The sequence below is a fragment of the Neolamprologus multifasciatus genome, chromosome 17 (assembly GCF_963576455.1).
Source record: "Neolamprologus multifasciatus chromosome 17, fNeoMul1.2, whole genome shotgun sequence".
Taxonomy (NCBI): domain Eukaryota; kingdom Metazoa; phylum Chordata; class Actinopteri; order Cichliformes; family Cichlidae; genus Neolamprologus; species Neolamprologus multifasciatus.
Window position 1 is genome coordinate 33,004,597 of NC_140455.1, and position 15,018 is coordinate 33,019,614.

General features: G+C 40.3%; 1 long non-coding RNA gene across 1 annotated transcript in view; it reads right to left on the bottom strand.

Moving 5' to 3' along the window:
- Positions 1-584: 584 nt before the first annotated feature.
- LOC146499702 (uncharacterized) overlaps positions 585-15,018 on the bottom strand; it is a 16,961-nt gene continuing 2,527 nt past the window's right edge. The window contains exons 1-3 of the long non-coding RNA XR_014870348.1: positions 14,371-15,018; positions 1,980-11,764; positions 585-1,906 (exon numbers count right to left, since the gene is read on the bottom strand). The exon at positions 14,371-15,018 is cut by the window's right edge and continues 2,527 nt beyond it. This is a non-coding gene — a long non-coding RNA (uncharacterized LOC146499702). The remainder of the gene's footprint in view (positions 1,907-1,979; positions 11,765-14,370) is intronic.

The window sequence follows — 15,018 nt, forward strand, 5'->3', positions numbered from 1 at the left end:
TCTAGCCAGTTTTTAAAGGTTTTAGGCTGTGTTCAAAGAATAAACATGTATTTTAATTTAAACAAAAAAAGAAAAAAGAACGAGACCATGTTTGCCACAGCTCTGCTCATATACCAGGGGCATTGCTGCTGGTAATTTTCCTTCAACTCTTTCACATGCTGGAGCGTTTGGGGTTTCCCAATTTTTTTCTCTTGAATTTCACTCTTTCCATAATCTTCTTCCACTGCAAGAAAAAAAAAACAAAACAAGGTCTGTGTTGGAAGAATACTACTTTCCCCATTTTTTTTAAGAGGAGGAGAGTAGAAAATGGGACAAACGTGAGTAAAAGCTGCCATATCGCCCCCCCCAGTTTTTAAACTTCTAGTTTAAATTTATTACTTGTGTAAAAGTGAAAAAGAACAGGATATAAGATGTGCTCAGAGCAGAAAAGTACATTTATTTAATATAAAATTAACACAATTGAATATAAACTTCAATTCTTATAATAATTATAGATGTGCTCAGCTTTAACATCTGTTACATCAAACACAAGCAGAGAAAAACACAACACATTAAATTAATACAAACCATACAAAATCAAACGTTTACACACAGGTTTCATTTTGGAACTGTTTTTCAACCATGAATAGAGCCAACAGTACCAACAATAATTTAAAATGTAACATGTTTGCTATCTATCTAGCATCTTATATTAACATGGAGTGATTAGCAATTTATATTAACATGTTGCACTAACCAAACATTAAGCTCAATGGAAAATTGCTGCTTTTGTGATCCTATAGGTCTTCCAACCTGACAAGCCGCAGTTTACAATCATCTTTCATGCTCTTCTCATACTGTTCCTGCATGATGATGTTAAAAAAGTTGTTTTTCATACCTGATTCTAATCAATTCATTCTCCAGATGTATACAGACTCATATTCTTTCTTGGTTTTCCTGAGCTTTTACATTCAAGTGAATGGGATTCACCAGTGGACAATCCAAAAGCATAACACCTAGGTGAGGATGGTTTGGTGCCCTTCATTACCATGGTTACACACAGTGAGAGCACCTTTGTCGTTGGATTCATTGAGTCTGTTTAGGGCTTGAGTGATTCCTGCGTGCAATGGGCTACATGTTCATTACAGTGTAAAGAAAGCACAATCTTTCTGGTTCCAGAATCAGGTGCGAGTTGTGAAAACATGTTTCTATCATTGAAAAAAAAAAGAAAACATTCAGGGAGATCAAAGTCAAACTTCTGAGTTATTATCTCAAAATTTTAACTATCCAATTAAAACTTTTGAGTATGCTGAAATTTCGAGATAGTGAGCTGAAAGTTTGACTCATTGACAGAATTTTATTAATTTGTTTTTTTAGTGGAAGAAACAAGTTTACATAGGGAACAGACAGTTTGTGGATCAAAAAGAGACGTTTGTTGTATCTTAAATAATACCAAATTCAATTACAATGAATGAGTCTTACTTTATTTTGAATTTCACTTCCCAAAAGAAAGGATTTGTGTTAAACCATCCACTGATATCTGTACGTCTTCAAACCCACAGTGTTTGAGCTTATTTCAAAGCCTAGGAGGATTTCACTCAGCACACCAAATTGCCAAGAACAATTTAGGAAAATACCTTTTGAATAACCAAAAACTGGATAGGAGAACTACTGGGAGCCATGTGAGGTGAGTGTGGTGGTGTGTGGAACTTGGCACAGATACAAACCCTGTTCTGGCACATCGAGCTGCCAGGCAGCCAAAGGGGAGGCAAACCTCCACGTGAGGTGCCACAGACACATGCGTGATATGATGGACACACACACACACACACACTGGCAAAAGTCTGCTGCTTTATACTGTGTGTAGTATATAAATGCATACAATGTTGAAAATGCATGCATAAAAAGACAAAAGCATCAAAAGCGCCTTGAGGCGACATTTGTTGTGATTTGGCGCTATATAAATAAAATTGAATTGAATTGAATTGAATCAAAACAACCTTTAAAACCATGGCTAAAGGTTTCCTCACAATGTGCCCCTTGACTTAAAAATACTGAGATCATTTTCTGTGGTGGTGGCAGGGAACAAACTACGGGGGTGCTTTTCCAGTATTTCCAAGTAAGCACATAAAAGATTTCCATAGAACAAACACCACAAAGGAACTGGCCTGCTTGTTATCACTGTTCATATTGTTTTCTCACTGGGTTTCATACTGTATTCCCCTCTCCCCCTTACCATCCGGATCTGTTTTCACACTTGTTTACTGCTGTTGTGATCTAGAGTACATTTACACAATGCTTTCCTTATCAAAGTGCATGTGTTTACCACTGGGGAATGATGTAAACGCCTGTGTTGACGTATGCAGTGAAATGGGAGAATAATTTACAAGTGAATGGAACCACATGCGCTTGTCTGAAATGGGCACAACTACCTGCGCTGTGCAAGCTGTGCTGCAATGAAAGGGAAGACTCACTCCCATCTTGTCACAAGCTGATGCCTGGCCAGGGCCCCACTGATGGTACATTCAAATGCACTGGGTACCCCCTTGGCATCCCTTTTGCAGCGCAGTCCAACAGTCTTAAAAAGATGTCTTTCAGTGAAATAGATGCCATGAGATTGCAGTCAGATGTTCTCTGGTGGTGGTGTCACTGTCGCGGGAGTCTTCACTGTGGTAATGAAGAAAATAGTAGAGAAACTTGTTGCAGATGGGAAACGTTTACCCTATAACATCTGGTTATGTTATAGTTTAATCCAAGCTGTGACTTTGCTACAGTCAGAGTTGAAATTGGCCAGAATAATTATTAATGGCACCTTCACTTATTTATTTATTAATTAAATCTTATAGGAAAATTAATATGTAATACTGTCAAGTAAGGTTTTTTTCAAGTATGTGTGTGTGTGCGCGGTGCAGCCTGTAGTTGCTTCCAGTTGCAGGCATAGAGATTTCTCCATCATCCGAGTGATGTGCGCATTGTGCAGATGTTGGTCCTGCTAGAAGTAAGAATAAACAGAGTGATGTTTTCTTAAGTGTTCAGGTAATTTACAATACAACTTTTCAAACAGCTCAACAAATACAATCAAATGAGTTTGGGTTGCAAGAGGAAGTAGGAGTACCTGGTGAAAGCCCAAGCAGACAAAGCAAGAACATGCATACAGAACTCCACACTGATTAATTAAAACCCAGGATCTGCTTGTTGTGAGGCAATGGTGATAACTAATCTGGGTTTAAAACCCTTCATGGTACAGAGTCAGCAGTGTTAAGAGTGTTTCATGATATTTTCCTGGCATCTCATTCTGGTAACGATGTGGTTATTCTTCTGCTTGATCAACCACTGCTTTTGCAATAGCTAACCATCCAAGTATCTTGTTAACAGCATCTTGCGCACATAATGCTTTGAAAAGGTTTAGTTAATATTTAGTTGGTAGGCCGATTTCTGTCAGCTTCCTCTGCTCCTTTCTGGGCTCGTGGTGTTCCACAGGGTTTTGTTTTGAGACCATTGCTTTTCTTACTTTATTTCCTTCCACTGGGACCCATTCTTAGAAGGCATGGGAGCTTGCTATGCTGACGATGGTCCCTTGACCTTGTATGTTTAGCCAACACGTTCTCACTCCCAAAGCGTAACATTTTACGCTAGGTGACAAATCGTCAACATATTACGTTTTCGGCTACCCACCACGTTCCTGAATGACGACCTCGGAAAAATGAGGAAAAATGAGAACCGTATGGACTCAATCTACACATGTTCGCTCTTTCTCTTCAAATCGCTTAGAAACACGCTATTTAACATAATTAAACTCTTGGTTAAGGTCAGGAAAAAGGTTATGGTTAGGGCTAGGGATAAGGTTAGGTTTAGGGCTGGAATACAGGGCTGGGACATCTATTCCCACGGGAGCGTCATTGCACTGGATTTCAGCCATAATCCGCTGCGTACCATAAGAACGCCGAAGGTCTCCTTTCGCGTTCCTCAGGAACGCCGCGGGATGTGACAAAACGTCGGCATGTTACGCCTCGGGAGTGAGAACAGGCTCGTTTAGCCCATAGTGGACTTGCATCAGTGGATAAATTGATGCACTATAGTTAAGTCTAGCTTCTTTCATTTAAGGCCATGGGCTAAGGTGAAACGTGTCCTTTGTAGGCAGTGATACATGCTTTTATCATGTCTTAGTAGGATTACTGTAATGCACTTTATGTTAGAGCCAGTCTTGCCTCCCACATCTGGAGTTGGTTCAAAATACTGCTACTCATCCTATGACTGAAACGTATAAAAAAGAGCACAATATTGCTCTTCTGGCTTGCATGAGGCATTGATCTTCTTGTTTTTATTAAATTATAGCAGTTTTACTTCTTGGCTTTGGGTTTCTATCTTTTATTGTTTTGAATGTATTTTTTCAATTTTGTGTAGAGCACTTTGTGTCTATTATCACTGTATTAAAAGTGGTTTATAAATAAAGTTGACATGGTACCAATCCACCATGCTTTGCTCCAGTGCAGTCTATAAAACAGCCCCGTTTTGCTCTTTTTTGGACTCCTCCAACTCATGAAGGAAATATTTGATTTAGCTTGCAGGAGCATGTTGCTAACTCACTCGGGTAAAATTTTGGCATTGTAGCTCAACATGAGGTAAAAAATTAGGATTCCACACATTAATGCAGTACAAAAAGATAATAGAAAAATATTGTCTCGAGCAAACAAAAACTGCATATGAATGTGCTATAAACTGAACGATGTGTTAGAGAAGCCTTCAGTAATTAACCATTATCTTACCAGGAAAACTGAACCAAGTAATTTTGTGGGTTTCATGCATGAAAGGAACTATGGATTCTCAGTGTTTACACCCCATATAAAAAGCTCCATCAACTCACTTTGTTGGCATGCATAATGAATGTTCACATGCATGGACAATGTATGGATGGGTAGACAGATGGGTGGGCCATCAGTCGAGCTGATTGACAGAAGAAGATATAAACACACCAGCACAGACTTCCCCACTGAGAGTGTTTGATTGACGGTTGGTTGACTGGAGGGGGTAGGGTGGGGTCTTTGTATTCAGTGCACTCTGCCACAGCTGCCACTTCTAAGCTACTTAGTACATGAAGACTCCCGTACACATGCATATATGTAAACACAGACATATTTACAGTAGATGCACACATGTATGCTTAGAAGCACATGCAACCATGCTCACGTTTGCTTGCTCACTGACATATTTACACATGCTAGTGCATAAATGCACACATAACCATTCAGTCGGTCAGTGCATAATGTAGCAGCACCCCCAGTGTTTATACTTGCTATTAATCCAATCAATAGTCTAATCAATACATTGATAAAATGCTTCCACCTTACAACCTGACACATGTGTGTGCATCACCATAGATTAATCACATGGGAAAGACCCTCATCTGTGTCTGTTGAATATTTTCTGCCTTCAGAGATGATTGATCAGATGCACGACCATCAGGTGGAATCATTAGTGCATGCTGAGAGTGTATTCATGAACCTCCCTCTGCCAAACACGCAAGCCAAAAACACACAAACTGACCTTTGACCTAGGAGTAATTAGGCCCTCTGAGGGCAGTGGGAATGGGCCGTAAATGCCACTGAACACTGACATTCTCATCTAGTGTGAGGTTACCAAGAGGCCAAAGAGAGGGAAAGACAAAAAGTGATGAACAGATAAATAGATTGACAAATGGAACATGAGATGAATGGGGAGGCAGAAAGATGGTCTGGTTGACCTTCATCCTTGTAGAAGATTGACTTAAAGCAGCTTCCCCCTCCTATAAGCATTTTCTTGGCTACTGCCCTTGTAAATTCTGAATACCACTGAGCCAGTAAGAATTATTCTTCAAAACACAGTCTTGGAAACTTTCAGCGGTAATCATGAAGTTGCATGACCTTTGTAGAATACCTTGGACCTAAACGGACTTAAACTAATCCTGTCCACTTAAAAAGAAAGGTGGGCGTGGTGGTGTTGTTCTTTGTTTACAGCAGCTACATGTACTGATATAGCAGTATAGCAGCATAAAAATGATGTTATAGATTGACCATCGTGACCAAAAAACATCTAAGAAGGCTCTTTTGAGGCATTCAGGTAAACTTTTATATTTCCTGTCATACACGTGAGTCAGTCAGCCAACCAATAACCTTTCAACATCAAGCTGACCCCTCACTGCCTTGGTGGGTGATGCCATTTCATGGTTACTGACTCTTTTGTGCCTGTGTGTGGGTATTAGGGGGTCACTGGTGGGAAATAGAGTTGTCAGGCAGAGTTTAAATCATTGATGTGTTCAATCATGTCAGGCTGGGGGGTGAACCTCCTGAGTAAAGGTTCATTTTCAACCCTGAAATAAACACACAGAAAATAGAAAGATCCGTACAAGTGGCTGGATATACTTTGATGACATAAGTGCTCTTCTTGTTGAATGTCTCAATTACCGTCATCTGAAATACTAATGAATAACTATTACTATTACAATTATTATACAGGATATTTATAGATTTGGAAAGTTTTGACCCTGCTCTTTCAAAAATAAAGAGATTAAATCACTTAAATACTAATAAACCTTTTTAGATAAATGATTTAAGAACAAGTAGTTTGGTATAACTTGTCAGAAACAAATCTAGCCCTAGGGTAGATTTAGGAAATTCACAATTCACAGTTCAATTATAGAGAGCAGTAATAATGTTAAACACTGGCAGCAAAAAAACCAGCATCACACCAAAATAAGGTTAAGCCTGGAGTCCCTGTAAGAAATACAAAGTGGCATCATAAAGTTCAGCGTCTGCTCATAAAAACTGAAAACAATACCTGATATAGATGTTATTTATCACCTATTACAGGCAGTTGCTTGGGCAGTGATGCACCACTGTCAAATAGCTGATATTTTAGCTGCTTAATCCTCCAAAAAAGAGAAGAAGATGCATATGGCAAAATCTAGCAAGTAGCCTTAGTGTTGAGAAAAGATTGTTCTTGTGTGGCCAACCCTCCCCTGAAAACACCCCCAAAACCTTGGAAAATTCTAGTGTATAACCTTGTTAATTGAAAATAACCTAATAATAAAGTCCTGGTAGTGCTCCTTAGCTGATGTGAGCCTTTGTGATGGAAAACTACAGACACTAAAAACGGTTGTTAAGTCTCCAAGCTGCAGTCGGAGCAGGAGTCTACATTTATATCAAGTATAATTTATGATGTTTTTATCTTGATCACTACTACTCTTTTTTTGCTTTCTTGCCAACTGATAATAAATGAGACAGAAGAAAGCTAGTTCCACCTATACGAAGGTTTTAATAAATACAAAGCCAACAGGAAGTTAGCATATTAGCAGTAAAGCTAATGTGCAAACTTCCTGTTGGGTCTGTACTTATTCATTCTGTATAGTGGTAACACTCTTCTTACTAAGCCAGACCATTTAGGGTATTTCTCTTAAATGTAAAGTCTAAATGGCTCGCATAATTCATCATGCTTTCCAACAGCTCTTATTGTGTTTTTTTTTCTTTGCTTATTACAGGTAAATTAGTCGTTTTGTCCTTCTTTTTTTTCCTCTTACACCCATTTCCATTTTGCTACATGTTTCTTTTGCCTTCTTTCTTAATTGGAATCTTTTTCCAGAATAAACTGAGAGCAAATTTAGACATAACTCAAGAATATGACAGAAAACAAATGGAAGCTGTCCTCCTATATGTACCAGCTAATGTACGGCCTTCTTCTCCACTCTGTGGTTGCGAATCATCCGCTGCCACTAAGTGACAGACTGCGCCTGATCTGCTCGGCGGGAGGAAGAGCAGAGACGGATACTCATATCTCACTGCCTGCCAGCCACACCGCAGGAGTCATCTGCTGTAATAGGCTTGAGCCACACACATGTTGGAGAGAAGCCTATCCACGTGCATTCGAGCCACATATGGATGCACAAAGTGGACATGAGAACATGCTACACCTGCACACAGCGCAAGCACATGCAAAGTTGCAGTTAAAAGATAGAACCTGAATGCCATACGTGTATGCTAAACAAATGCATGTATAACATACACACACACAACATTTAAAACACTGATAGGTGAATTAAACAACATCAATAATTTCTTTACAACGCCCTGCTCTGCTGGGAAACCATTCATGTGCATGTTACTTTGACATGACCCTTCGAACAATGCCGCTGTTAGGCAGAAATATGCCCTCCACACGGCCCAGCTTGAGGAACACAATAAAGAATCCAAGGCATTGAGATATGGCTTTCAAACTCCTAATGCAGGATGGTCCAGAACACCTCGTAGCACCTATATCTGTGCCCCAATATGCCAGAGCTGTTTTGGTGACATGACAAGGACCTTCACAATACCAGACATGTTGTGACTGATCAGAGCACTTATAAATTCACACTCCATAGGGGATGTCTAGCGTAATACGGTTTAGTCACACTCTACTGTGACTGCTGCAGTGTTAGCCCATATGGATGGATCACAGTATGAAAATGACTCAAATTTAGATCTGGAACGTTAAGACGTGTTTATACAGACATCAAACCTGGCACATGCCACTGAGCTAATGGACGCTACCAAAGTTAAAGGCATCTGTGAAGTCGGCTGAGCAGTCCATCACCTATTTGATGTTTGCACATGTAGAACAAAAAAGCAATTATCAGATGAGCTTTTCTCATTATTTTATTAACCACTTCTATTTCAAAAGAGGTGGTGCACAAAATGATTGAAAGTGTTGCCACCCCAGTACAAGGTGGAGGTTGAATCACTTGATGAAGCCAACAGTACCAAACCATCTGCAAAACGCAGAAACAGCATCCTGAGACCAGTGAACCTGACATCCTCCCCACCCAGAAATTATGTCCATAAACTATATATATGTGTGTGGAGAGAGAGAGAGAGCTCAGTCAGTCTCACACAAACACACATAAAATAAAGTGCATGTCATTCTTTTATTCCACATTTGCTGTTACTACAAGAGGAGATTTAGCTGAGCAAAATAATAAAGAGACAGAGCAATGAATAGGTAAGACTGAAAGGAGAGATTATTCATGACCGCTTTACGAGCAAAGCGTCACTGATATTTCTAGCTTTGGTAGTTTGGTACAGGGCACTGCTGCTCAATGAATGAATGAACTCAATGAAACAATGTAGCATGTCTGAGGCCACACTGGAATTAATATGGATGTAGCGACTATTTCTCTCACTTGTCCTTGCAAACTAAGATGCAGTTGGAGTAATGTTTCACTGTAAAAAAGCTGATTATCAAATATTTTTGGCACACGAGCAATTTTGACTAATTGTTTTAAGAAGGGACAAAGATAAAAACACCTTTCTTCCCCCTAAATCTGTGATTCATCCAATGGGAAAACTCTTCTCTCCAGTACTTTGGTATACAGTCGCTAGAGACTTTCTGATCTGCCCTCTCAGAAACTGAAATAACAATCTGAATTTGCCACTCCAAATGCATTGTTCCCAAGGGGCAGCCATACAACCACCAGAGCCTTAATGGATTTGGGGCAAATTTTATCCACTCCAGGACCAGGCACTGGAGTTTTCTTAACTACCTGACATGTGAATCACCCAGTCGCATCTATAAAATATGTATTGAGAAGGTCCTCAAAGAATTGCATCCATTGCCTGACTATATCCCATCCTATTGCTTCATCCTGGTCATCGATCACCAGACTATCTCTTTATCCTCATGAGGATGTTCAAGGGTGTGTGGGGGGTTTGACCAACCAGAATACATGCATTTTCTGGACTTAGAGAAGGATTTCAATCACATCCCTCGCATGTCCTCTGGGGAGTCCTTCAGGAGGATGGGGTATTAGGTTTATTGTTACTTTCTTTTCAGTTGATGTAAAACCATAGTAAGTGCTTGGTTGGCATTGCTAGCAAAAGGTCAGACTAATTCCTGGTGTGTGATTGACTCTGCGGTCACTGTCCTTTGTCTCCAATTCTGTCAACTACTTTTATGGACATAATTTCTGGGTGGGGAGGATGTCAGGTTCAGTGGTCTTAGGATGCTGTTTCTGCATTTTGCAGATGGTGTGGTACTGTTGGCTTCATCAAGTGATTCAACCTCCACCTTGCACTGGGGTGGTTTGCAGGGAAGCATGAGGCGACTGGAATGGGAATTAGCACCTCCACCTCCATAGTTCTCAACTAGAAAAAAGTGAAGTGGCTACTGTAAATCAGTTATAACTGACTTCCCCAACTGGAGAAATTTAAGTATCTCGGTGTCTGGGTCATGAGTGAAGGGAGCGTAGAGTGTTTGCAGTGATGCAGATGATGCATTGCTGTGATAAAGAGAGAGAAAAACCTCAAAGTGACGCTTTCTGTTTACTGGTTGAACTACATTCAGCACCTACGCTCACCCATGGTCACAAACTGTGGGTACTGATTGAGAGAACGACATTGTGGATATAAGTGAAGAAAATGAGCTTCCTCTGAAAGGTGCCTGGATAGAGACAGAGACAGGAGAGGTTGAGCGAGAAGTCTTCTAAGAAGGGCTCAGAGTAGAACTGCTACTCCTCCACGTGATACATGATACAGTGCAAGAGAATCTTGACTATATCATTATGAATATGTAACTGAAGAAATTTATCCCCATAGCACACGGAGGAACTTGTAGTCGTCCAGATGTACATTAAGAGCTTGTTGAAAACATGAACCAACACTAACAGAGTAATTTTTAACCCTGTAAAAATAACGGTAAAAAAATTAGCTTGGGAAACAACAGCTCTTAGCCTTGACCTTATAAAATGGACTAAAACACAAAAAAGGTCAAAGTCCTGACTTAAAACATACCACAGTAATCCCTTTTTTAATAAACCACAAACTATGATTGGCTAAAGGTCAAGGGTTTGACTTTTAGCCATTGTTATGGCTTTCTGACCTCAGGAAATAAAAGCTTATTCTTTTCTCTTTATTCAGAATATAAATTATTTAGTTGATTTTCTATTTCAACTATTTCAATCATAGTTTAATATTTCTCATCTTTTCTTTTAACATGCATGTTTCACTCTCTGTCTCTAGAGCCCTGCTCCCCTTCCTATATGAAGCATTCAAGTTTTAATCATCATTTTGAAAAATACATTGTACCATGTCCCTATAGAGAATCTGGGTCATTACACATTCTTATACACGCACAGAGAAACACACACAGTCCTGACACAAGGCTTAAGGCTAATAGTAACCTTTCTCAAATGGTTCTGGGTAACTGAAAAAGTTTACTGAAAACAATTTCTTGCAGAAGTGTTTTAATCTAAACTCAAATCTTTGGAATTTCTCCAATTATTAAAATTTTTTGTATCAAAATATGAACTTTTGGTTTTCCACAGCAACTCACCCATGAAGTGGGAGATCGTGCAAAGCCAAAGGACGGAGTTGCAATGTGCTGAGGTTCTTAGTGTCACAATCGCCCTGCAGAGTTTCAAACTTCCTCTGGCATTAACATCAGCACCAATACTGTACACCAGTAGGTTTATGGTGTGGGTTTCCATCGCTGAGCAGCTCTTATGGATGTTATGTGTAAGCGGTCCAGTATTTTTGCACATGTAGTGTAAATCCAATCACTGATCCAATCAATCCAATCCCAAGAGAAGGGTTGAGTGATGAGGGAATTTTATCTGCTGAAGTTCCACAGCTATAAACACATTTGATCCCGAAAGCCAGAAGCTCTTATGCACGGTATCCTCGGAAAAAAACATTCAGATGTTGTTGTCATGGAGAAGGTGGAGGTCTAAAGGTTCACCGACTCAGCTGAGTACAAAATTAATGTGGTGCCATAATTCATGCTGAAAAACACAAAAATGTGGGACCATAATTAGTGATCTTTGTGCTAATTAACTTGGGTTATTACTGTAGGTAATTTTTAAGGCTTTAAGAGGCTCCAGCACCATTGTGGGGCAAAGGATACCTTTGATTGCTCAGTGGTGAAGAGGTAAACAAAAAGAAAGAGTGAGAGTTTCAAATAAATGTATTTTATTTCTTTTCTTTATGCAGCACTTCCCCCCTTCAAGTATGCCTTTTTAGAGCAGTGATAAAAACAAATTATTTCCAATGTACTTCTACTACTACTACTTTCTGTCATACCCTGACCTTGGGCTTTTTTGTTCAACATGAGGTGAAATGAAATCAAAGAACATGAAAGGAACTGCAGTTTTCCTCTCTCTCTGCTTATTGTTGTCTTCAGATGACCCTGCATTTAGCGATTCTTAGTGATAGTCCGTAAGTGCTCATGTATACAATATATATCCAACATTTGATGCACACGTTTAAGCTGAAGCACTAAAAGGTCTGCTTTTATGAGTGCTTTTAAATTTTATTAGATACAATATTGATTATACTAAGTAAAACTATTGCAGTTTCAAGTGTGAAACTGCAAATTGTGGTATTGATGACGTAAATAGAGGGCCAGTGTTACTGATATCAATATTGATACCAATACTTTAAACTCATAAAAGGCAACTTGTGGAGTCGAGAGCAGTGTGTCAGGATTTATGAGATGACTCATCATCAAATCAAAATATACTGCTTGAGGTATATTTTTTTCGTTTCCCCAAATTTGTATTTATTTATTCCGATACAGAGACCGATGCTAGCACTGGCATCAATATGACTATCGATATTTCAATTCAATTCAATTCAATTTTATTTATATAGCGCCAAATCACAACAAATGTCGCCTCAAGGCGCTTCATAGATACAGAGAAAAGCCCAACAATCATATGACCCCCTATGAGCAAGCACTTTGGCGACAGTGGGAAGGAAAAACTCCCTTTTAACAGGAAGAAACCTCCGGCAGAACCAGGCTCAGGGAGGGGCGGGGCCATCTGCTGCGACCGGTTGGGGTGAGAGAAGGAAGACAGGATAAAAGACATGCTGTGGAAGAGAGACAGAGGTTAATAACAGATATGATTCAATACAGAGAGGTCAGTTAATACATAGTGAGTGAGAAAGGTGACTGGAAAGGAAAAACTCAATGCATCATGGGAATCCCCCGGCAGCCTACATCTATTGCAGCATAACTAAGGGAGGATTCAGGGTCACCTGGTCCAGCCCTAACTATATGCTTTAGCAAAAAGGAAAGTTTTAAGCCTAATCTTAAAAGTAGAGATAGTGTCTGTCTCCCGAATCCAAACTGGAAGCTGGTTCCACAGAAGAGGGGCCTGAAAACTGAAGGCTCTCCCTCCCATTCTACTTTTAAATACTCTAGGAACAACAAGTAGGCCTGCAGAGTGGGAGCGAAGTGCTCTAATAGGGTGATATGGTACTACAAGGTCATTAAGATAAGATGGGGCCTGATTATTTAAGACCTTGTATGTGAGGAGCAGGATTTTGAATTCAATTCTGGATTTAACAGGAAGCCAATGAAGGGAAGCCAAAACAGGAGAAATATACTCTCTCTTTCTAGTCCCTGTCAGTACTCTTGCTGCAGCATTTTGGATTAACTGAAGGCTTTTCAGTGAGTTTTTAAGACATCCTGATAATAATGAATTGCAGTAGTCCAGCCTGGAAGTAATAAATGCTGCCCTCACTTTAGTGGATACTTTTGGCTGAAACAGACTCTTTTCAAAACAATTCAGTTGTTTCAACTTTATTGATATGAAACTAATGTAGCAAATTGCCCAACATAATTGCACATCTAACAAGCTTCAGATGATGGAAATTGCAGAGCGCAGTCACTGTTGTAAACCTGTGCAGTACAGCATGCAAAATGCGAGGAAAGGTTAAGGTAACTGTGTGCCCCGATGAAACAAAGAAACATACATGGCAGTAATAAATGGCAGTGCCACATTTATAAATGCATAAGCGAATCCCATCTGTGAGTGAACTTTGACATGTATGGAGCTGTGTGTTAGGGTGTGTCTGTCTCTGCAGTGTCTGGAGTTTGCTGTCTGGCTTTGCACTTTTCATTGAAATGACATTCCCTCTGCATGCTATGCCTATTTTGGTGTGTCTGCGACTCTGTTTGTGTGTGTGTGTGTGTGTTTGTGTGTGCGAGTGAGATGCGACAGGGACAAAGAGTTCACAGTGCTGCAGTGCTGTCTATCTCCTTCGCCACCCCATCGCCTCGCACACGTTCTGCCTCCCTCCTTCCCTCCGCATCCATCTCTCTCTCTCACTCTCTCCCTCTGTCTCATCTCTACTTTTTTCCCTGTGAGTCGGTTTCCTTCCCCTCGAATGATCTCTCTGCATTTGTGGATGCAGTGCACCTCTCTCTCTCTATTTCACACACAGTTTGGGGCTGATGTACTGTCTGTATGCAGCCTCCTGCTGCTCTATGTTAAAATGATTGCTAAATTTTGTCAGTCTGAGGACAATTCCTCTGTACTGCTGCAGAGTTTTTGGGCGCATTTACAGTTGAGAAAATTTAGCTACCTCTGTCAATGCTACTTACCTCAAGCGTGCAGGTATAATTGTCAGGCTGTCCTTTCTGTGTGCTCTTTGACATTTTACGATCTGTGTGCATGTGTGTGTCCGTCTCTTTTATCCCTGCTGTTCTCCCCCCATTTATTTCATTTGACCCGTCTCTCTTTTCCTCACACTCTCCCCTGCTCTGTCTCCCTTTTTTCCTCTTCATCTGTTGGCATCACATCAGATCCTCCCACATTGTCTGCGCGCGCGTGTCACTGTGTATACTTTACCCTGTGTCTGTCTGTGTGAGTGTGTTTGTGTGTCTTTGAGACCGTTTGATGAATCTCCCCGTTTTTTTAAGCTGTGGGGTCTGAAGGAGACACTTGACGTGCGTGAGGCTATTTGGCGCTGGTGCCTGCTTGTCATGTGCAGTGTAGGACTCTGCATGGTCTGTTATGCTCTGTAACCCCATATGCATTTATCTTAAATGTGTGTTATATTTCTGTAACATAAACAGCTTGTACCCAGGTGTGTTTTTAGGTGTGTGTGTGTGTGTCTAGTGACGGAAGCAGACAGTGCAAACGTGACTCAAGTGTCGGGAACGCATAGTTCAGACTACTGCGCTATCCCTCCCTCTTTCCGGCTGTCTCTCATCTCCCTCCCTTCTTGTATCCCTCCTTCCTTTCCTTCT